This window comes from Triturus cristatus, chromosome 7 (genome assembly GCF_964204655.1).
Source record: "Triturus cristatus chromosome 7, aTriCri1.1, whole genome shotgun sequence".
NCBI lineage: Eukaryota > Metazoa > Chordata > Amphibia > Caudata > Salamandridae > Triturus > Triturus cristatus.
Genome location: NC_140590.1, coordinates 1,296,537,427 through 1,296,562,328, shown reverse-complemented (window position 1 = coordinate 1,296,562,328; position 24,902 = coordinate 1,296,537,427). Strand labels below are relative to the sequence as shown.

Here is a 24,902-nt window from a genome sequence, read left to right as displayed (position 1 = left end):
TATAGATCTTGAAAAGGTAAAGGCCTTACAAAAACCATATCGAATAGATTTCACTGAAAAAGATATTGAAAATTTGAACACCACAGGACGGATGTGTCAGATTAAGGAAATAATTATCTTGCTGAGAAAATGGGGAGATGTGGATAAATGGAGAAGCAGGTGGTACCGAAAACGAGATGATGCCCCAGATAAAACGTTTGCAGCATTCCCTGTAAGAGAAAAAGAAAGGGTAGTAACAGAATGCCCCATGAGAGAAATTCCAGGAGGAGGATATGTACATGTTCCATGGACAAGACAGAATATTTTGTCTTTTACAAATGATTTCCCTCGACTACACGAAAAGCCTGTCGAGTGGTATAGGCAAGTAGACATATTTGTAAAGGTGTCCAAAGTACTATGGATGGATCTGAATAGTCTATTTGACATAATAGTACCAGCAGATTTATGGACAGAGTGCAAATTAATGACAAATTGGCCTACGCAAGAGTACCCTAGGGATCCAAAGACGGGAGCCCCAGACCCAGAGGTAATGAAGAAATATGAACAGGTTATTGCCTTTCTGAAAAACAAAGTACCTCCTAAAGAGACAGAGAGACAGATTGGGTGAAAATTGACAGAACACATCAGGAAAGCACAGAGTCAGTACATGCATATTACAAAAAGGCTGATTTTGGCCTTCAAACAGTTTAGTGGTGATGAAAATTTGAGTGAAAAGGATTTAAGTCATTTTATATACAGATTTGTATATGGTCTACGTCCAGAGATTAGTGAAATGATAAAACATACTGTTGACTGGCAAAATAAGAAAATAGACGAAGTATTGAGGCATGCAAAATATTTCAGTGATGAGATTGAAGCAAAACAGCAAAAATTAAAAGAAAAGGCTATGTGGGCACAAGTAAAGGTAGCACAGAGACAGGAAGCTCAATTAGCGGAACAAGTGAATAATACAGGCCCGAGACAAAAGTTCATTCCTGGGAAAGGTAAGGGAAATTTTAATATAGAAGAAGCTAAAAAGAAATTCCCATGTCATAATTGCGGTAGAATAGGGCACTGAAAATCTGAGTCTAAATTTCCCCCTTGTACTAACAATGAAAATACATCATTGAATCCACAGGTGCAGAATGAGGTGAGGGGTCAACCGCAGCGACAGCAGCAGGTTGTAACCCAACAGAATCAGGTGCCAAAACCGCCTTTTCCACAGAGCAAAAACTCCCAGAAATATAGTAACAAAACAGGATTCTACAATGAAGAACAGGTAAATAAGCTGCCGCGCACTAGCACTGTTTCGCAGTATTGGCTACAACGAGATGAGAGTGATTCAGAAGAGGGCCATTGACGGTGCCGAAGGGAGGAAGAAGAGTGCCTTCTTGGCGCAACTCTAGAAGTAGACCAGACAGGCCCATTTGTAGATGGGAAGATAAATAATAAAAGTATTACTTTCCTAGTTGATACTGGTGCTACTCGATCAACTGTCAGGTCAGCTGATGTTAAGAACCTTCCTCTCTCGGATGAAACGATCCAAGTAGTTGGTGTATCCAACAGACAGATTAAAACTTATCTTACAGAGCCAGTGAAAGTTAGCATAGGGAAATTTTCCGAAATGCACCGCTTTGTTGTGTGCGATACCAGTCCTGTGAATTTATTAGGTAGGGATTTGTTGTGTAAGATGAATTGCACTATATTCTGTACCCCTGATGGGATAGCCTTTGAGACCCCGGATGAAGATGTGTTGTATAAAATGACAATGGCAAATAGGGAAAATGAGGTCACTGAAACCTATGTTGTATTTAACCCTGATGAATTACCTAAATAATTGAAACAGTCTGTAAAAGCAGAAGTTTGGGATTTCACAGGAGAAGATGTGGAATTAATGAGAAATGTAGATCTCGTAAAAATAACAGTGAAAGAAGGAGTAAGCTGTCCAAATGTCCCTCAATATAAATTGACACCTGAAATAATTGAAGGAGTTACTCCTGTGATTGAAAAAATGATAAAACAAGGCATTCTGAGAGAAATAATGAGTAGTCCATGTAAATCACCAATTATGGGACTTTAAAAACCCCTATGGGAAGTTCAGGATAGTACAAGATCTGAGAAAAATAAACAAAATTGTTGTGTCTTGCTGTCCTATTGTACCAAATCCATCTGTGATTTTGTATCAGATTCCCCATGTTGCAGAATGGTATACTGTGATTGATTTATGCCATGCTTTCTTTTCCATCCCATTGCACAATGACAGCCAACAAATGTTTGCGTTTCGTTTCGGCGAGCGTATTTTGGCTTGATGCCGAATTCCACAGGGGTATACAGAAAGCCCCTCAATATTTAATCAGCTATTGAAGAAGTCTCTGGAAAGTCTAGAAATGCCTGAAAATTCAGTGTTAGTTCAATATATCGACGACCTTCTTGTGGCGTCGAAAACCTGTGAAGCTTGTGAGATAGACACAATAGCATTGCTGAATCATCTGGCAGATGGAGGACTTAAAGTGTCACCATCAATATTACAATTTTGCAAGAAAGAAGTACAATATTTAGGCAACAACATCGAAAAAGGACTGAGAAAGATAACAGTAGACAGAATCAGGATCATAAAAGGAATGAGAGCCCCCATGACCCAAAGAGAGGTGAGAATGTTTCTTGGAATAGTTGGATACTGTCATCAATGGATCAGCAATTTTTCGTTGATTGCAAAACCTTTGGTACGATTGACAAGAAGTGATGTGAGAGATCCCATTGATTTGAACAAAGAAGAATTGGTAGCTTTTAAACGATTGAGAGATGGGTTTTGTGAAGCACTTGCATTAGGTATGCTTGATTATGAGAAAGAATTGTACTGCAGTGAGAAGAATGGATGTGCACTCTCTGTTCTAATACAGAAGCATGGAAAACTGAGGAGACCATTTGCATATTTCTCATCAATGCTGGATGCAGTAGCCCTACCCGGGTGTTTGAAAGCAGTGGCTGCTACCTGCCGAAGTTTGGAACAGAGTGAAGGAATTGTAATGGGATATCCTGTGAAAGTGTTTGTACCTCATGATGTGGCAATCCTTTTGACAAGGAGTCGCACTCAGTATATGACACATAGTCGGCTGACTAAGTATGAGAAAGTCATATTAGGTGCAACGAACGTAAGTCTTGTGAGATGCTTGAATGTGAATCCTTAAACATGGTTGCCTGATGCTGAGTATGTAGAAGTCACAGATGAAGCAGATCATGACTGTCTGGACGTACTAGATTTCTGTACAAAACCACGGCCTGACATAAAAGATGAACCTTTATCAGAAAGTGATTTCGTCATGTTTGTGGATGGGTCTTGTTTGAGAACAGATGATGGAGTGTTGAGTGCAGCATATGCGGTATGCACAGTTGCAGCAGTAATGGAAGCGTCCTACTTGAAAGGAGTAAAATCAGCCCAAGTAGCTGAACTTGTTGCTTTGACTAGAGCATGCAAGATTGGGAAAAGTGTGAGAGTGACTGTGATAACTGACAGCCAGTACGGCTTCGGAGTCGTACATGACTTCGGTCAAATATGGCTGCAGAGAGGGTTTTGACATCAAGTGGAACTCCCATTAAGAATGCTGAAGTGGTTGGAAAATTGCTTGAGGCGATACAGCTGCCTAGGCAATTGGCTGTTGTAAAGTGTGCTGCCCACAGTCAAAGTGGTGATTACATCGCCTCTGGCAATAAATATGCCAATGACATAGCACAATACTGTGCACGTAATCAGAATTCCATTAACAGGGCCAAGGAGAAAGAGGCGATTTCTTGTTCTTTGAAGTTTACTAACATTGTGAGTACCTGGGAAGAAGTGAGACCATTACAGGAAGAAGCAGGAGATGAGGAAATGAAGCAGTGGGTAAAAGCAGGAAGTGCACCAAGAGAGAAGGATCATGTGTGGGTCTATCGGGATGGAAGACCAGTTATGCCTGATATCATGATGTCTGCCATGGCACGGATGTATCATGGTCAGGGACACATAGGGAGAGATGCTATGATCAGGTCATTTAAGCAGACCTGGTATAATACAAAATTCAGACCTGTAGCAGAAAGTCTTTGTCAGAGATGCCTAATATGTCAGCAATACAATCCTGGAAGAAACACAGTAGTGAGCCTAAGAACAATAGGTCGAGAAGGTGGGCCTTTTACCAGAATGCAAGTGGATTTCATTGAGATGCCTCCCTGTAACAGGTTGAGGTATGTTTTAGTTATGGTCTGTCTGTTTTCTAGATGGGTAGAAGCATTCCCAACAAGAAGAAATGATGGAATGACAGTGGCAAAATTACTTTTGAGGGAATGTATCCCTAGATTTGGATTCCCAGTAACAATTGAATCAGACCGAGGAGGACATTTCCATAATGAGATCAGAAAATTGATTTGTGAAGCATTGAATGTACAGCAAAAACTACATTGTGCCTATCACCCAGAGGCTTCTGGTGTGGTGGAACAGATGAATGGTACTATCAAAAACAGAATAGGGAAAATGTGTTTAGCAACTGGTATGAAATGGCCTGATGTCTTGCCTCTGGTACTCATGACTATTAGATCAAGTCCAGATAAAACCACAGGATTGAGCCCCCATGAAATCATCATGGGTAGAGCGATGCAGCATGTGTTCATACCAGTCAACAAGCTGTTGCCTATAACTGATGACATGGTGTTGGATTACTGTAAAAGCCTGGCTGACGCAGTTTATTCTGTGTTTCATCAGGTTGGAGCAGATGCCCCCACCCTTGAAAAGAAGCAAGCCCACGATCTGAGCCCAGGAGACTGGGTGAGAATAAAAGTACACAGAAGTAGAAACTGTTTGGTTCCAAGGTGGGGAAAACCACGACAATTCATCTTGACCACAACAACAGCTGTGAAGTGTGCTGGACTGAAAAACTGGATTCATGCAAGTCATACATTGAGAATTCCAAATCCAGTGGATAGCACAAAAAATGAGTATTTTGAAGAATCAGAATCCAGTACTGAATCAGATGATGGAGAGCCAAAAACAAAAGAAAACCCTGAAAGGGGGGAATCAGAACCAAGTCTAACATTTGTCCCCAGAAGTATTTCCTTGAGAAGAAGGTTACAGATTTCTGATACCAACTCAGACTCAGAGACTGAACAAGGAACTCAATGTTCTAAGAAAAGACAAGAAAAAGAAAAAGACATTGAAGAAACAATAAAAGAAATTACTGAAAGAGACGTTCCAGATGAAAGATTGAGAGAGATTCCACCTGAAATAACACATTTAGATGGACAGGTGCTAGATACAGAGAGAGAGGGAAAGTTTACTGCGGAAGAACCCCGAGGAGGTGTAGGGAACTCCAACATTCAGTCAGGAGTAGGGATAAGAAGACAGCAGGAAGATTGCGTGCCGGAGATACGAGGAGGGACCGAAGTAGGAAAAACAAAAGAAGTGGTTGAAAAAGAAGCTGTTGAGAGTAAAAAGCAAGTTGAAACAGAGTCAGAGGAAAGCGAAGATGAAGGTCGAGTTCTAAGAAAGAGAGCTTGGAGAACTGAAAAGAATGATAAAGGAAGAAAATTGAAAAGAGCTGCAAAAGACGACATTCGGCCAAATAAAATAAAAAGACTAAGATATCAACTGACACGAGTAAATTCACCAAGGGCTGAACAGGTGAATGAAGTGACAAGTCAGGAGAAAATAAAAGACGAGGAAACCATTGTAATCAAAGAAAGCAAAAGAAGAAGAAAACCCAACCAGAAGTATAAGTCACCAGAATGGACGTATGTGGCCCTGCCTGAAGTGAAAGAAGAGGCGGATAGCCAAGGAAATTCAGAGGTGATTGCGCCAGAAGTGGTTGAGGAAGACGAAGAATCGGAAATCCTGAGAGTTATCTTGTCCGAAATTGGAGAAGAAGCGGATGTTCAGGACATTCTGTATTCAGATCACGAGGGAAAGGCGAACGATGATGAGATGCCAAACTGAATGAGACCAGAAAGCTGCTAATGGAAAGATAACAAAATACGGAAAAAGACAAAAACTGGTAGAACCAAGTAGGTGCTTAGAGCCTTGGGTTAAACAAACTAGTTGTGAAGTAGAAGAGGCTAAGTCAAAAGACACTGTCCATTTTAACAAAAATGTCAAGCACAGATAGTAGAAAAGGTAGATGTATATTTTTGCAAAGATGGTGTAAAATGTGTTGTTGTTGTACAGGATTACTAATCCTTCTGTGGAGCATACTTGCTCTCTTGATCTCATTTAAGGTTACTATAGATACAATAGAAGGATATAGTGAAAACAAAACTAATATAGAAAAGATTCAAAAGGTAGTTCCGACTAGAATAGATAAAAACTATTTACACAAAGACAGGCCTATAACCGATTTTTCTAAAAATGTGTTTTCGAAATTATTGTATGAATATGTAAAGACAATGGACGTAAAGGACTGCTATGTTTGTATGCAGTTCCCTGCCCCTGTATCCGAGGGGGTGACTTACCACCACCTTCTAGTAACTTATGGAATAACATGCAGTATAATAGCTAGTTTATTTGACCAAACAGAGAAATTAGAGTATTGTTTTTCAAATGTAGATAATATATTTTCACAAGTACCATCAATTAACAAGCTAAACAAGGTAAAACCTGCAAAGGTATTAGGTGAATTTTTCTTAGAGACTAAAGAACTAACATTAGAATATATCATTAAAAACAATTTGACTTGCAGTTTAAAGAAAGAGGAAAAGACATTTTTAGATATGGTTGAAGAAAGGAGACTGAAAATGCAAAGAAAAGCATCTGAAGGAAAAGTGGAGAAGACAGTGTGGGATGTAGAAATGGAAAAACACTTGAAAGGTGAAGATAGTCCAACTATGGCTTTAGATTGGCCTCAGAAAGGGAAATTGTGTATTAGAAGGAATCAGACTGCATATGATAATTTTTTGTAGGTAATAGTGAGTGCCATGATACATACCGAATCATGGGTGGATGGGGATTTAAAGGTGGAAAAGATCCCGTTTTTCCTGGATTATATTTCATTTGCGGGAACAAGGCATATTATCGTTTGCCAGACCATTGGTATGGCACATGTTATGTAGGCCTGGTTTTCCCGAAGATGTTTCATATGGATAGAGGAGAAGATGGTGTACATAGTTTAGGTACTTATTTTGCACGTAGTAAGAGAGAATATTGGTCAGAAATTGCGGGTGACATCTTTGGAGCATTGATACCAGCAGTAGGAATATCTCTGAATGCAACCAAAATTAGAAGACTTTCAACAGTAGTGGATCGCTTGTCAACATGCGTGCCATGGTAATGCAAAATCGACTTGCCCTTGATATATTATTGGCAAAGGAGGGTGGAGTCTGTGGAATGCTGAAGGTTCAACATTGTTGTACTTACATTCCAGACTAAAGTAAAGATTTGAAAATTTGTATTAAAAATATAACTCAACTGCATAACGAAATTGCACCACTGGAGGTTGAAGGTGTTTGGGAAAAGATTGGAAAGAAAATATTAGCTATTAAAGATTTCTTAGTAAACTTAGGTAGTACTTTTTTAGGTAAAATCTTATTTCCATTAACCTGTGTGGTTTTCATAGTATTAATAATAAGATTAGGGTGTATCTGTCGTAAAGGGAATAAAAGTCAGAAAAAGAGAAAAAGAGAAAATTTAAGGAGAAAAGGTAAGAAACAAGAGAGAGAATTTGAAGAAAAAGAATTAGAGGAAGTTAAGGAGAGTATTTATAAGTCAGCAGAAAGAGAAGAGACAGGGCAAACTGAATTATGAATAAAAATAAGAAATCAATTTGAAACTCCATAAAAGAAATACAAAATTTTGATGGTGTGGTGATATAATTTCAGTTCAAAAAGCTTTATTTCGATAAAATGTATATCATAAAAGCATTAATGTGCAAACATATGAGGTGCAATACATTAAAAAGAGGGACAGCACTTCATGATGCCAGGGTGCGAGATATAACAATTTGCGGAATATGCATTAAAAATCAAGTTAAGATACATCATTTTAAAGTAGAAAGTCTTACATTTCATAATTAGAAAACAATTTCGCTAAAATATCAGTGCATTAAAAACATGTTAAAAAAGAATTCATTGTTGTGAGTGTAAACATTTAGCCCTAATGATCCAAGCCCACCGGAAAAATTTTGCCACACCACAGACTAGCACTAGACTGGTATCAGAGCGTAATATTCTCAATGCAACCCGATAGTTTGGCGTGCCCAGCAATCGACATACAGGACCCACCATCGACTTCTTGGTTTTTTGTAAGCTGGGCATTCGAACATGATGTGCGCCGTATTTTCCACCAACCCTCCACAACTCGGGCAGGTGGGCGGGGTTTGATAGGGTGGCTTCCATTTGCTCATATGGTCACGGGTTGGCAGTGTGTCTAGTCTAAATTGGATGTACAGTTATCTGTCTCTGGGGTTCTGTACAAAATCTAAATACGGCTCAAAGCTGACTGCCTGTTTATGTGTATAGAAAGCTTTAGTCAGACTGCCTAGGTGGAGGCTACTAGATTCCTGGGTGTCTATCCATGACCAATAAGCTTTCTTCAGGACTGCCTTACTCAGGGGTGCACCATGCTCCCAGACTTCTCTAAGGCCTAGCGACAGGAAGGACTTCTTAATGCAACGTAGCCAGGGAATTTTATGGGACCCCGGGAAGTTTATTATTTCTCTTAGGCCCTCAGTGTATTTCGCTAGTTCTGGGGTACGCCATAGTCGAGCCCAAAAGAGCAGGGGGCGTAATCTTGCCATGTCTTTTATCGTACGTCTGCCCAAGTCTCTTAAGAGAGGCTTGAGTGGGGTTCCCCTTGGGAGTGAGACCAGCTCTCTCATAAATTTGTTTTCAGACCTGGAGATGTCCTCAAGATTGTCAAAGCCCCAAAGTTCGGCGCCGTACAGTGCAGAGCCTACAGCTTTAGCCTGGTAAATCACCAACGCGGGAGCGATTGGTCTACTATGGGACATACGGTGTTCTTTGCTAATTGATCCCGCTACCCGTTTATGATTTAGCAGCATTTTGTCAATATGGGGTCTCCAGCTCAAACTATCGGAGATTCTTATACCAAGGTAGTCGAATATTTTGACAAACTCCAGGGGTGCACCATCAAGTTTGAGGGTGGCTTTAGATGGTTTTCTTAGATTGAATGAGAGAAGCTTGGTTTTTAGGGTATTAATACTCAAGCCTCTCTGAATACAGAACTAGTGAAATCTGTCCAGGAACTTTTGCAGCCCTACCGGGGTTTTAGAAATTAGCAAGGTATCATCAGCGAATAATAGTGTGGGGACTTGGTCACCAGCCAATGCCGGAGCGTCAGCGGGGATGTCTTGTAGGAATTTCACCACCCCGTTTACGAACAGAGAAAAGAGGGTGGGGGCCAGTACGCAGACCTGTCGGACTCCCCTATTTACAGGGATCTTAGCAGTCTTCTGGGTCTGGGTCCCCCTCCTCACCTGGGCGTAATTGCCTTTGTGTAGTCGGACCAAAAGGTCGAGAACAGGGGAGGGCAGACCCAGATCCCTCAAGACCTGCCATAAGCGATCTCGAGGGACTAGATCAAAGGCGGTCTTCAGGTCTATAAATGCCAAATGGAGACTGCCCCTACCAATCAGAACGACCTTCCAATATAGCAGGAGGAGTCTGAAGACCTGGTTGATTGTACTTATGTTTGGTCTGAATCCCGCTTAATAGTGGGAGAGGATATTATTCTCATTGGCCCATAGCAGGATTCTTTCCAGCAGGACCCTGCCAGCAACCTTCTGGTCAGCGTCAATGAGGCTGATAGGTCGGTAGTTGGCAGGGTCCTCCCTGGAACCCTTTTTGAATATTGGGATCACCTCGGCTCCTTTCCAGGATTCTGGGACTGGCGACCCCTTAAGGAGAGCATTAAGAAAAAAAGCAAAATACTTTGCCCAGAGTTTGGGGTCCGATCTATACAAGTCGCCGGGGAGACCATCGGGTCCAGGAGCCTTTGCTGGGACTATTTTATTGAAGGCAATCTCAACATCCGCCTCTGTGAAAGGCTCATATCCCTCGGCGATAGGGGGTGTCATTGGAGTAAATTCAGCGATCAAAGGGCTCTGGGTATCCTCCCGAGAATAAGGGTTCGAGAAGTGATCAAACCACTCCTGACTCGTGATATGGTTTGGGATTACATCGGGGTCACAACCTCTTGAGTGTCTGCAGAGGTTACAAAAGGCGTTTCCATCTTTGGCCAGGCTCGCAGCCTTGAGAGCCAACCAGCGGGATTCCTCCCAAGCTTGCTTGGCTCCCAAAACTGCCATTCTGTATTTCCTGGCAGTTTGTACTTGGTAACAATCACGATTTTTAACGGCAAGTATTAAATTGGTCTTTTTTTGCCTGCACTCGGTATTATACCAAGAGTCTGGGATTTTATGCTTGGTGGAATTTCTAAAAGAAGTAGGTGCCAAAAAAAGTGACCCGATCATCTCAACTGTGTCTTTGTACATGGTCCCTGCCCTAAGATACCCATCTATATCGTCGCTTACTCCCTGGAGTTCCATGGTTTTGTTTAATAAAATCTCCTTGATGGTCAAAAGTTTCTGGTCGTCAGAGGAGATTTTAGACCATTTGAGGTGTCTCTTGGAGTTTGATGGAATGACTTCCTCAGTGGACATGATAGGTCCTGTGCCAGAACTTAGTGGGTCATGACACCAAGGGCTCTTTATGGTCAGGCACAGGGGGTTGTGATCACTATCAACGGTAGGGGTTATGACCAAATCCACTGCGTTTGGCCATAATCTACGGTCAATCAAGATGTAATCAATTCGAGAAGGGCTGGACACTCTATTGAAGGTAGTAGCGGCTTGGGTGTCAGATGGCAATCGGCCATTGGCGGCTCTCAGGCCATGTTCCAAGGTTAATGCATTCAGTTGGATTGCCACTTGAATCCACTTCTTGATTGGGGGTATTGATAGGGATGGTATGCCCCACTGTGCATCCTCAGCCTCTATCTCTAATAAATCTTCAGCGGCCAGAGGTTCATAAGTGCAATTCAAGTCGCCTGCTACCAACATGAGAGAATCAGGTGGGCAGGAGGAAAGAGCGTCTCCCAAAATTGTAATAATCGGCGATGTACGGCCGCCATGGGTACCTCGGATATAAACATTAAAGAGCTCAATAACGTGGCCACCTTTCGTCCCTCTCAAGGATAAATGAATCACATCAGGTGATATTGTCAGGACCAGCAGACCATACTCGACAGCGAACCTTAAGCGAAATAAAGTAAGACCAGAATCTAAGATGGCCGCTGCAGTTGGAACGCTTGAGCAGCAGGTTAGCGCTCTAGCGTTCCATAGTAATCAGTAGGATCCAGGTGTCAGCCCGGTGGAGAGGCGCACTTCACCGGAGTTATGAGGAAAGAAAGTCACCTGTTGTGTGCCGCGCGCTTGTGAGGAGAGATATTCGTCAAATTGTAGAAAAGTCGAGTTCCAGGTTCCTGAAAATTCAGTAAGACTGTTCAGTTGCTCTGCGCGGAATAGTTTTTGAAGAGTTATTTCTCAAAAACTTGCGAGAGAAGGAAAAGCAAACGCAAGCTCTCCTCCTTTCCCCTTTGTTACGTATTGTTGCCCTGAACAACGATTCAAACAGCAAGAGCGATATTTCATGAGGAGAATGTTCAGCGATAATAACTATTTATAGCGTCACAGGAGAAATTCCAGTTTGTTTCTGTCAGAGAAGTGAGCCCGGCTTACAGTATCACAGTGGATAGTTCACAAATTGCACAGACAGCTTGCCTCAGAGTAGAGTGTCAAAACAGGACAGTACACAGAACCAAGTCCTTGTGAGGAGAGCATACCTGAGTGTAGCTAGTTAGAGGTACACCACAGAATCTCCTATTTAGGAAGAATTACGGAAGTACAGAGTAACGACTAAGCAGACACAAAAGGAAAGGAAAACTATAATAGCAGTTACTCAGGAAGTCTAAGAAGAAGTACTCACCAATCCAGAATCCAGTTGAGGCACCTTCAGTGGTATCTTGGGTAAGAGAACCTATAGGAGGGAAAAGAAATAAGGAACAATGAGATAAGTAGAGAGAGTAAGACAACTCTAAAAGAAAGGACTTTTGTCATTACAGTAACTTCACACCAAGACAACACCACCCCCCACAACAGAAGAGGAGCATTGGTCACTAAAGACAGGGTGGGTATTAGAGAGGAAAGATCACTCAGAGCATAGATAGAGTAGAGTGTAAGAATAGGGTACTTACTAATGTGATTACTTCTTTTACAGTATACACACTACTGTCACCGCAAGGAAGAAAGAGAGAGCGACAACACTCAAGAAAGAAAAAGACGTAGTGACTGTCTCTTCTCTGTCCCATCCCCTTTCCCCCCCTTAGGTTTCTTGGGCCAACTCGTATCTAAAGGCGTGTGGTCCAGAAAGCTGGGAAGGGGCATTGGGAACAGCGACATTCTGCTCCCGAGCGATTCAGAAGAGCACCGGCCTTGACAGATATAATAGAAAACTGAGAAGCCCTGCAAGTGAGTGCAATACTCACCCATATTATAAGTCCTCCTGAGGGTCGCCCTCGCCCGGTAGATGTAGCTGGGGCACAGAAACAAGTGTAGCCGGATTTATGCAATGGAACCAAGCTCCAGGTCTCTTGGAAAATGCATATATCGTGGAGGTCGATATATTGGTTCCAATCTGAAAGATAGAGTTTATCTCTGAGGCCAGCAATATTCCATGAAATTATTTTAAATTTGGTATTTGGTGGATGGAGCAATAAAGTGGGCGAGTCAAGAGGGGAGGGTTCAAACTCTAAATCACCGTGATTGGGGGGGACAATGTCAACGAAAGGGCAATGTGCCAATTCCGCAGTAGCACTAGAAGGGCCGCTGGCCAAAGAAAATGTTTTTTTTGATCGGTTGATGACAAAGGTTAGTCAGTCAATGTTGTCAAGGGTGGATTTATCAACTTTCGTTAGATCTAGTATCTCACCCCTTATCCTGGTTGTTTCTGGAAAAGTAAAGGGGAAACGCCTGAAATGTATAGAGGATGAATCTGGGGGGGATGATCTAAATTCAAGTGCTAAAAGTCCCTCTGCCACTGGGTAACTAGCCAAGGTGAGCTCAATGGAATCTGTGTTGTTATCAGCCGATCCCCTAATATGGCGAATTTTTTAGTGATTCCTCATCCTCGCGCCCATTTGCCTTAGGGACACGAACCATGAAGACCGTGGGGTTACCATTAGCTTGTGAAGTTTGCGTTTTATGCTGCAATTGAGTTAAGGGGGAAACAGAGGCTCTGTGAGATGGAATAGTCAGCCTGGAATTGTTATAAGAAGTGGGAGCCACTCGAGGCTTCATTGGAAGATTGCCAGGAGTGGCCCTAACTCTGGATGATAGATTAGAGTCATTCCTGCCGCAAGAAGGTATGGCAGCAGGAGAGGTTGTGTTGTTTTCAAGGCTTGAGTGAGTTATTTGGATCGGCTTAGATGTTGAATGGGGAAGGAAATTATCAATACGAGTATTCAGAGAAGAAGAATGTTTTTGTTTGACGATAGACATCAGCTCCATAACTACTTTCCTCAACTCAGTAATTTCTTGCTTTAGTGAATCAATGTTGTCGACAATTTGCCCCACACCAGTTACCCCCTCATCGTGTTTCTCTCGGATTTCCCTTTCTTTAGCCTTCGAGGCCCTATTTTGTTTTTCTGGGCGTATAGGTAAATTAGTTGGTGCAAGCATATCAGGGTTATCAGCCAATGCCGCATAGCGGTTGTTACAAACAATGACGATGGGGTCAAGGGGGACAGGATTCGCAACAAAAGGGGTAAAAGCTGGAGCGTCCAAAATTGCTGGTGGGTTACTCGTAACACTCGGGCAGTCCTCGATCTCAGCAACTGGTTGATGGGGGGGGACTTTGCGAAACATTTGCGGGATTGAAATAGTGTCAACATGGGTTGTGATGGTGGGCGTTTTGCTTACAGGTAAGTGGGGAGGAGCGTTTTCTAGGATAAGTTCGCAGTCATTAACCAATGTATCTATGCGATCCAATGTGGTGACAGATGACGATTTTTTTAAGGTCCTCCTTGCCTTCTTCCTTTTGGCTACCCCACCGCCACAAGATGCCACAAGATGTAGTCCCCCCATTGGCATCGGGTAATTTTCTCTTGCCCATCGCAAAAGATACTAATAAAAGGGGTAGAGTGAATACAGGGAAGTGTCAAATCAAGAACAATGTTGCACACACGGAACTAAAAACAAAATGTCAATGATAGCCTCTGTAAAAAATGGTTAAAGTACTTCTGATTACAGTTGTGAACTCCTCGGGACAAGGGCCGTGTACGCAGTCAATATTGATAGGGGCGAATGGGGGTGGCCCGACCCAACCTCCTCCGGCCACAGACGGCCCGCCCTTTGCCCGGGCTTAACCCGGCGCAACCCGCGCGCGATCCCGCGCCGCGGATCCTATCGGTAATTTATGGCGCCTCCGGGTGCGGGAACAGCGGTGCTGAGCAGGCTGGGAGGTGTAGTCTCCCGCTCCCTCCACTCGGCGGCCGTGAGATGGGTTACTTCGGCGGCGGGAGGGAGGGCGATGAAGGCAGCAGCTTGCAGGAGAGTTAAACCCTGGAGAGCACAGGAAAGAGCAGCGCCTGCTCCACCGAGCCTATCAGTAATTTATATAGAAATGAAAAAACAAAAGCAAAAGCCAGTGCTGCATGTAAATTACCTAAACTTTGAATAGTGAACTGAGTGAAACAGTGACACTAACAACCAATTGTTCCGTTGGATTTAATCCTGTAAATATTTTCAGTTTACATTTGAAAGCATTTTCAATTGACAATACATATTCATTACAAAAACATAAATACAATTACCTCAACAATATAAACATTTGTGTAATTAGACACCACTATATTCAATAGTACACTCACCCATGAAAACAACAATCATACTACTCATGCATCCTCACTCAACAACATGCAATATGAAACAGTGATACTCAATAAATAAATCACTACACAAAGGCCATCAACAAACAAGACTGTGCATAGTTATGAATCTCAATACTATATTTTACACAAGATTGGCCGTAGGTGCTGAGCAGGCTGGGAGGTGTAGTCTTCCGCTCCCTCCACTCGGCGGCCGTGAGATGGGTTACTTCGGCGGCGGGAGGGAGGGCGATGAAGGCAGCAGCTTGCAGGAGATATATGCCCTGGAGAGCACAGGAAAGAGCAGCGCCTGCTCCACCGAGCCTATCAGTAATTTATGGCGCCTCCGGGCGCGGGAACAGCGGTGCTGAGCAGGCTGAGAGGTGTAGTCTCCCGCTCCCTCCACTCGACGGCCGTGAGATGGGTTACTTCGGTGGCGGGAGGGAGGGCGATGAAGGAAGCAGCTTGCAGGAGAGTTACGCCCTGGAGAGCACAGGAAAGAGCACCAAAGGGGGGATTGATGGAGCGGGTAGTACAACATTTTGTATACCCCCCATTTCTGCCTGTTCATACTAATTAGAATGATCTATTAATTGTAATAATATTAATGTGTTTTGAGTGGTACCTAACCAACCTTACTAATGTATGAATTACACGTGGGAGTTGCATTTTGCATGGCTAAAATAACTTGTAAACTAATATACGAACGCATACTAATACTAGAAAAATAGACTATTGCATGATATATGTTGCTTTTGTGACGTAATTGTAAGTTGCACCAGATGACATCATTGGGTGAATATAAACGCTTTAAATGTCGCCATTATGCTAGATAATTACACACACATAGGGGAATTAGTGAGGGTTAAACATTTTATTCGTTATTTCCATGTTTTAATTACTTTTTGTGTTTGTTTCACTTAAGTTGACTGATTGGTCCTATGACAAAATGGCCGACCAACATACACGACGAGACAACTACCATTCCACGAGGTTTCAGACAAAGTGTGCATGTTCCAGGCTTCTGAACAAGTGGCCTCAAAATGACCTACACAGCCTGTACCCAAACAAGGTCAGGACTGGACTTTTGCCAAGAGCTTTAACAATGGACAACTTTTGACAACCGGATGGATCATGTCTGACGGAGTGACATCATAGACTTTGAGAGACCGAAACGGATGATCTTAACCAACCAATCAGAAGGGCCCAAAACTGACTTTCGTTACATTTTGTCATTACTTTCATTATAAAAGATGGTAGAATAGTGAGTTGCGTGAACCTTTTCCTTTTTCCTGACGTTATGCTGACGGAGAGGACGGTGACACTGCAGGACAGCTGTTTCCCTGAATCTTTGACAGAGTAAATTGCTGCCCATTTTCCTGACGAACTGAGGACTCTCAAACTGATGGGCATTGATTGATGCGTACACGCTTATGGTCCAGACCCAATTTTGGGACTGCACCGTGCTGCACGACGACTTGATTGTCTTAGAGGACGACTAATAGCCAGATTAGGTAAATATGGTGTTCTGTGATTTGATTAACGTTTTATTAAAACTTGCATTAATTAGATAAACAATATTATTGATTAACAAGCAAATGTGTTGGGTTATTTATTGAGAAGGAATAGATTAAGATTTGAATATAAATGAAAGAGGATTAAAATCACTTTTCCAACTCAGCTAATTTGATCCATTGGCTAAATTGAAGGAATATCTCGAGGTTCAGGATTAAGATGTGCTGGATTAAGGATATTTATTGTATGTTTATGTAAATAAATTCCCTTTAGGTTATAAGGTATTCTTTTCACGTCAGCGTTTGGAACACTTATCTCTCCCGTAAGAGCAGACCAATGAAGTGTGAGTGTTGGTGTTATGGGCCCCACCAATTAATGTATTGAGTGAATGCGTTAGTGTGATATTTGGTCTGTGACTAAGGGAGGATTTGAAATTCCACGCTGCATCATAATCACACACTGTCATCCATCTTTGTACTCATGCATCCATTCATCAATCCACTGACTCATCCTTCCATTCACAACAGCAATTAAACACATACAAACTCAACATTTGCAAGATATAAGTTAAAAGAATACAAGTAGAAAATGAAAACATGCTGCCTTATAAACACAGTGGGCACATGTTTGAAATAACAAAACTAATTAGGTGAGGATCAGTAGTATTTCACTTAAAGTTTTAAAGTACAAGCATGGTGCCACATTTAGAACCAACATGTTGGCCATCTTGGAAAAGTAAAACAAGGACACACTATGGACAACAGCATTCCATAATGATGTCCTGTTTTATAGAAAGTGGCCACGTGGAATGTGCCTGACTGCAGATGAGATGTGCAGCGAGCAACCCGTTAGCACTGTAAGGAGAGTGCTAGTGTACTTTTAAAAATATAAAAATAACAAGCACTAGCAATGTCACTAGGTCTGGCTTATGAGCGCACTATCAAGCCAGACCAAAACATCCACGTAGGTTAATGACTGCCCTCCTCACAAATGCACTGCTGGCAGGGCAAATCCCCTCCGTACAAAGATAGCCAGGACACTCATCACACGGTTCAGCTTTGGCCTTTCTCACAGGGTCACTGTGAGAAAGGCGGAAGCCGAAACGTGTTGGTGACGTGGGATCAAATTTAATAAATTAATAAGGTGTCCCGGAGTGTCCTGGCTATCTCTGTACGGAGGGGATTTGTTGGTATATAAAGATATCTCCCCTTTATATAGAGATATATAGATATAACTATAGATATACACACACATATGGATGGATGTATTTTTTATTATTTTTTTACAAGCTCGTGGCAGACATCTAGATATAACTATAGATATACACACACATATGGATGGATGTATTTTTTATTATTTTTTTACAAGCTCGTGGCAGACATCTAAGAAATGATTATAGAATTATTACAGTGTAGATATTCATCCCCTAGGGTTTGTCAGGGGCAGTAACCAACACCATAATTATTCCCTACAAATGAAATCTGACATTACGTATAACAAAATGCCTATCTGTAGGCTTCAATACTGACCAATTTCAATCTACCCTTAAATGCCTGTTGATTTCAAAATATGCTTTTCACAATCAATATGTGAAGCCTAATATGTTCATCATAACTTTCAACAGTAAGCCGGTCTCTATTGGAGTTATACAAGGATCCGCACTCTCACCCACTCTCTTCAGCCTCTACTTGGAACCTCTCAGCGAGAGTCTGAAATGATCTCACATTCAATATCACATGTACGCGGATGATACTCAGCTGTATATGAAAATCTCCTCACCGAATAACATAGCTACTCTCAACCATGTTGTTTTGAAAATTCGACAGTGGTTATCTCACAACCACCTTATGTTAAATACACTCAAAACAGAATTCCTCCTGATTTCCCCCCCCCCCCCACAATCACAATGCACCCATTCAAGACTGGCTCAAACAACTAACAGCCCTCAATTGCACCCCTCATGTTGTGAGCTCAACTAGATCACTTGGCTTGTCTTCATAACCAACAGAGATGTCCTATATAAGCTTTCCCACAAAGCAACCATCAAGCATACAGTCATCAAATTACATAGTATACAAAATTGGCAAAATCCTATCACTCTTAAGAAGCCTTACAAGGATTCTGACAGTATAAATCTTCTATACCCACAGTTTGTCAGAGGGGGTAACCAGCACGAAAATGCTTGCCTACTATGGGAATCGCTGAGATACCAAGTAACAAAATACCTATCTTTAAGCTTTAATAATGAGTAATAATAATCTAACTTAAATATGTATTCACTGTAACATATGCTTTTCAAAATCAAAATATCAGGGCTACTAATTTTATTGTAACTTTTCATTATAAACAATCAATCCTAGAACAATTATCATTGGCTTACCATAAGCAACTCAGACATGCTGTGTTGGCTTAGAAGCCTTTATACAAGTTCACCATCAGTTATAGCATATTAACATTTCCAAATATGTACACAATACACTTGTCAAGGTAACAGGCTCCTTTGCGGGTGAGGTGCTGCAACGGGAAGCTGGGGGGAGAGGATCTCTCCGCCTCCTGTGATCGCGGCGGTGGAGGCCCTGGGATCTCTTACTCCATGGGTGCGGAGGGGCTGCCGGAGGATGCTGCCAAGGGCAGCAGCCCGAACAACAAATGACCGGTCTGGCCTGCTGCCTTCCTCGGGGCCTGTGCTGGTGAGGAGCCGGAGCCCACCCTTCACCTTGTGCTAAGAAACTGTGCGATTGTGAGTGACCCGGCCTGAGTGAGAAGCGGTGGCCAGGGCCGGACCGGCCCTGTGGTGACGTACAAAGCAGCTGGAGAGTTCCAGGCCCTATGAGACACACCAGGAAATGAGGTGAGCGGTGGGGGGCCATGGCCTACGAATATCAGACTGCTGTGCCAATGGCCTGGTGCTCCCCCTTTCCCCCCTCCTTCCTACTTTGAAGAAGCCAGTGCTGCAGAGGTGATTAAAATACTGGAGGGCTCAGGGGAATCGATGAGAGCTCCCTGATTGCGGCGAGGGGGCTGCGCAAAGAGTGATCCCTTGGGATACAGGCCTAGGGACCCAGGCATGGACCTTTCTCCCCTCCTTGGTGCATGCTGGAAGCCGGACAGCGGTGTATAGGGTCTGAGGAGCATCTCAAGCTCTCTAACACACTGGCAGTTAAGGAGAACACCCGCCGGTAAGGCCACTAAAAATCTGACACCAGAGAACTTACAGGCTGACCCCTAAATTGCCGGCCGGGACTGTGAGGTCATCCCTGACCCCTTTGACAGCGCTTTGCCACTCATTGTTCACGTCTGTCAGGAATAGCTCTCAAAGAGGTGCTGGCGTAGTGGGGATATATATTGCTGGCATGGCAAAGCTCACTGCTGAGGTGTGTGGAGGGGTCTGGGGAGACTGAGGCGGACCAAACGTACGCAGGGAAGATTCTATGCTTCTAATCACCGCCTGCCTCTGCCTGGCTGTCTTCCATCCCTGTCGCCGCACTGTGGGGCAAACACCAGGAACACTATCCCTGTGCTGCCCTGGGGGCTCGCAGCTATGAACTAGAGGCGGTACAGTTCTGCTGCTCTGAACTGAGCTGGCAGCAGGCAAATATATGAGCCCATATACTGATCATCCTGGACCATGTAGAAGATCCTGCCTTGCGACAATAACTGCGTTGGGTCTGGGGCGTGACACTTGCCCAGTTAGAACGCCCAACTGTATGTTAACGGCATATTGTACACTACTATGGAATGGGGCGCACCAAAGGCAAACTCCCTGAGGGGACAAGCTGGAATTTCACTCACTGATTTAAGTAACAGATGGTCCGTGGACCTGGAAAGTGATCTAACAGATAGGAAATGGACCGCCCTGCTAGAGTACCCTAAAAAGGTATCACGTAATGCCAAATTTAAATGTATCCAGCATATGATCCCCTATAGAGCTTATCTCATTCCACACCGCTTGCAGCGTATGTTCCCGCACACACAACAATATTGCCCAAGATGGAGGATGCTGACATTCTACACATGTTGTGGTCCTGCCCTGTGCTAGCGGAGTTTTGGGCGGGTGTCATCCAGAGCGCCAGAACGGTAACAGGCATTCCAACAGAGGGGACAGCTGGAAACTTCATACTTGGGATGCATTGGCGATCAAAATCGCAGAAGCAACACTCGCGATTCGCTGACCTAGCACGTCTACTTGCAAAGCGTGCAAGAACCATGAGGTGGAAATTGGCAAGGGGTTCGTCAATGTATCTGTGGCACGGGGAGGTGGTACGATGGGGCAGTGCAGAGAGTGCTGCTATTAGGTGCAAAACCTTGATTTTAATGGACTGGGACTTGATGCTGGAGGCATTTAAAGCACTAGAGACTGTGCCTGTCCCAGTGGTAAATTACATATAGAGGTACAATTGCAAACAGTCCCCCGATGGCACGACTTCGACCCAAAAATGCTACATGCGTTTCGCTGCCATATGCAAACAAACATATTAAATATGCCAACATAAATGGAAGTATTAACCAGAATGGAACTTGACACCATAGGCACTAAGCAAAGCGGAGCCAGAGAAGGGGCGGGGGGGGGGGTTTGCAATTGTTGAAGTTATTCTAAATGCACTTGTGAGAGTATCCTGCTACTACCTTGGTATCATCTAAATAAGGTTTCTGTAAAGTATATTGTAAGAAATGGTACAAAATACTTGTAAACACTGCAATACTGCGGCTTACACCGGACGTTATGCATGATAAAATACTGCTTTTGTGCCTACCAAAGTACCTAACATAATGTATGACTTGTGAAAACAAGAAAATAAATAGTGTGTTTAAAAAAAATATATATGCTTTCATACAGTGTAATAACAATTCACCCTAAGAATCTGTGTGCCATTAAGGCATACTTTTCATACAAAGTAAGTTAGGCCTACTTGCTTTGTCATGACTTCTCATTAAAAACAGATTACTCCCAAGGAATCTGACATCACTTTTCCCCAGTGTATTGGTAAGGCCTCTACCCTTTACAATTGGCTTGAGAATATATACAAAGCAAACACAAGGAGATGGTGGATGGAGAGCTGAAACTTTTTATAAACTCAGCCCCAGTCACAGATCTGGGTTGAATCCATCATCGTTCTATAGCTCACTTCACTACCCCAGTTCAGACCCAGCTATATGCAAATCAGTCTTGACTCTATTTCTCATGGGAATAGTCCAGCCCGAACTGCCAAGCCAGATCTTCCCTGGACCGGAAACAAGTACCCTGGGGCCAGTTTCGGGGTAACACCCCTCATCGACCAGTCTAGCTTGAATCCAGTGGCAAAGTGAGGAAGGGACCCTCGTCTGGGCATACCCTGCCAACTTAGGGCGAACAAAGCAAACAAGGAGAGGGTGGACGGAGCACTGAAACTTTTCAGACACTCACCCCCAGTCACAGATCTGGGTTGAATCCCTCATCGTTCTTTAGCTCACTTCACCACCCCAGTTCAGAGCCAGCCATATGCAAATCAGTCTTGACTCTATTCCTCATGGGAATAGTCCAGCCCGAACTGCCAAGCCAGGTCTTCCCTGGATGGGAATCAAGCATCCTGGGACTGGTTTCGGGGTAACACCCCTCATCAGCCAGGCTAGTTTTAATCCAGTGACAAAGTGAGCAAGGGACCCATATCTGGGCATACCATGCCAACTTAGGGCGAACAAAGCAAGCACAAGGAGAGATGGACAGATCTCTGAAACTTTTCAGACACTCACCCCCAGTCACAGATTTGGGTTAAATCCATCATTGTTCTTTAGCTCAGTTCGCCACCCCAGTTCATACCTAGCCATATGCCAATCAGTCTTGACCCTGTGTCTCATGGGAATAGCCCAGCCTGAACTTCCAAGCCAGGTCTTCCCCAGACCGAAAACAAGCATCATGGGACTGGTTTCGGGGTAAGGCCACTCATCAACCAGGCTAGCTTGAATCCAGTGGCAAAATGACCAAGGGACCTACATCTGGGCATACCTTGCCAACTTAGGGCAAACAAAGCAAACACAAGGAAATGGTGGACAGAGAGCTTAAACTTTTCAGACACTCACCCCTGTCAAAGATCTGGGTTGAATCCATCATCGTTCTTTAGCTCACTTCGCCACCCCAGTTCAGATCCAGCCATATGGAAATCAGTCTTGACTCTATTCCTCATGGGAATAGTCCAGCCCGAACTGCCAAGCCAGTCTTTTCCCGGACTGGAAAAAAGCATCCTAGGACCGGTTTCAGGGTAACACTCCTCATCAGCCACGCTAGCTTGAAACCAGTAGCAAAGTGAGCAAGGGGCCCACGTCTGGGCATACCCTGCCAAATAAGGGCAAACAAACCAAACACAATTGTGTTCAGCACTCTGTCCATCATCTCCTTGTGTTTGCTTTGTTCGCCCTAAGTTGGCAGGGTATCAAAAACAGACACAATGGCAGACTACTTGAAGTGAGAAGGTAAAAGCCAGCCTAGAGTGGGATTAAAATATGAGATGTTTTCAAATGTGAGCCCAAAATCTGGGCCACATGGGCTTCCAGACGTTTAGCAGGAAAGGCCTACAAGAGATGGGATGATAATTCTTTCAAGAGCGAAGAATCTCCTCCTTGTTTTTTCTGAATCAGGATTTCCACAGCTTCCTTAAAGGATCTCAGAAGCGTGCCTTGCGTCAGAGAAGTTTTCAGCAATCATTCAATAAGTTCCAAAATTTCAGGAAAGAAGTGTTTTAGGAAGTTAGAAGGGTACGGATCCTTCGCTGAACCTGATTTCACCTTAGACGTCAAAGAGAGAAGACGTTCCTTCGTTAAGCATTAGAAAGATAAAGAAAGTAAATGAACTCCTATCCGAAGAGACGACTGGTAACTCCTTGTCTCTAAATGGGACGCTGTCTCTAATTGCTTGTATCTTACCAATTAAATAAGTATTCAAAAGATGACAGAATTCTTGTGTTAGGGTGTTCAGAAGAGACAGCCTATCTGGATTAGAAAGTTCTGTGACTATTTTAAAGGTGCCTTTTTGTTTATTAGAGGACAGCAGTATTTTATTAGTAAATAACATGGCCTTATTGTGAAGTATTAAACCTTTATATTCTTTCATTTCATTTTTTAAAAGATCCCTATTTTCTGTGGAGTAATCTCTATGCCATTTCCATTCAAGTTGGCGAAGATCTAAATTAGCTGCTTTAAGTTTACCAGTGAATCATTGAGTAGAATCAAGACAGCTGGCCATCTTAGATCCAGTCACAGGGGCTGAGAGCAGCCAACGTTTCAAATCCTTTTCTGCTAAATAGATATCCTTACTAATAGGTGGTATGGAATAAGATCAGGTTTTCCGAAAAAGTTCATGATCAACAAACTGCCAATTATGAGAATATTTATAAAATGCAGGTCTAGTAATTTGCTGCTTCGAATAGGGTAGATTCAACTAAATTACATGCAGACCAGAAGCAAGGGAAAACGCCCAGTCCAACGAGTTCAAGCCATCCAAACCTAATCAACAGTATGGCCTTTAATATGAGCAGGTGCGAACCTCCATAATAGTGCCCATCTTTGAAAAGGGGGACCGATCCATTCCCAGGTGCTACAGCGCCATCTCCTCCTGGACACCTCCACAAAGTTGCTGGGCAAGATACTTGCACGGAGACTGGAGCAGTGGGCCTCCGACAATTCTATTCTTTCTGAGGACCAGTAAGGTTTCAGAAGGGGGCTGGGGAAAATGGAGCAGTGTCACGATAGATTATCCTCGTGATCGTTTCGATGCTCTGAATGGTCCACCTCCGGACAACTCCAAAGTCTGACTACTATAATAGGACAGACTGTTGAAGGTATCAGGCAAGGGAAGGAAAGGAAAGGAACAGCAGGGAGGGAGACCTGGAGATTGCAAAAAAACTGTAATTACTATCTGAAGTGTAAAAATACCTGCTTAGAGTATTTCTTTTGAATCTATATATATACCTGTAAATAATAATAAGAGGGGCTTTAACCAGACACCTTCAGAATCCTTGATAAAGCTATAACTATCTAGGTCTGAAACTTTGATGCGGTAACAGAAAAAAACAAAACCAGCATTGATCGAAAACCATTCTCTCCCTTGACTATACATCCACTATAACAAGCGTAACATTCCACCTACCCTCTAACTATCTAGGTCTGAAACTTTGATGCGGTAACAGAAAAAAACAAAACCAGCATTGATCGAAAACCATTCTCTCCTTTGACTATACATCCACTATAACAAGCGTAACATTCCACCTACCCTCTATGTCATGCTGCCGCGACTCACAGGGGAGAATAACCCAAGAATGCAGAAACTACTTCCACCCCCTGTTAGAAAGGCAAAACAAAACAGAGCAGCAAAACAAGTATATTCAATTTCAGTGCATATTATACTTCATAGCACAATCGAATGCAGATCCACAGTGACAAGTTTGTAATCACTACTGTAACTCCAAAATCCTGTACCCAGAGTTTGGAGGATAAGGTTGAGGAATGTTTTGGGGGCGTGTCTTGGCGCGCAGTGAAATGG

The 24,902-nt window shown here is 43.1% G+C and overlaps 1 long non-coding RNA gene across 1 annotated transcript in view; it reads right to left on the bottom strand.

The window, feature by feature from the left end:
- The window catches only part of LOC146811931 (uncharacterized), a 55,191-nt gene that overhangs the window by 8,928 nt on the left and 21,361 nt on the right, over nucleotides 1-24,902 (bottom strand). The window contains exon 2 of the long non-coding RNA XR_014965847.1: nucleotides 11,938-11,988. This is a non-coding gene — a long non-coding RNA (uncharacterized LOC146811931). The remainder of the gene's footprint in view (nucleotides 1-11,937; nucleotides 11,989-24,902) is intronic.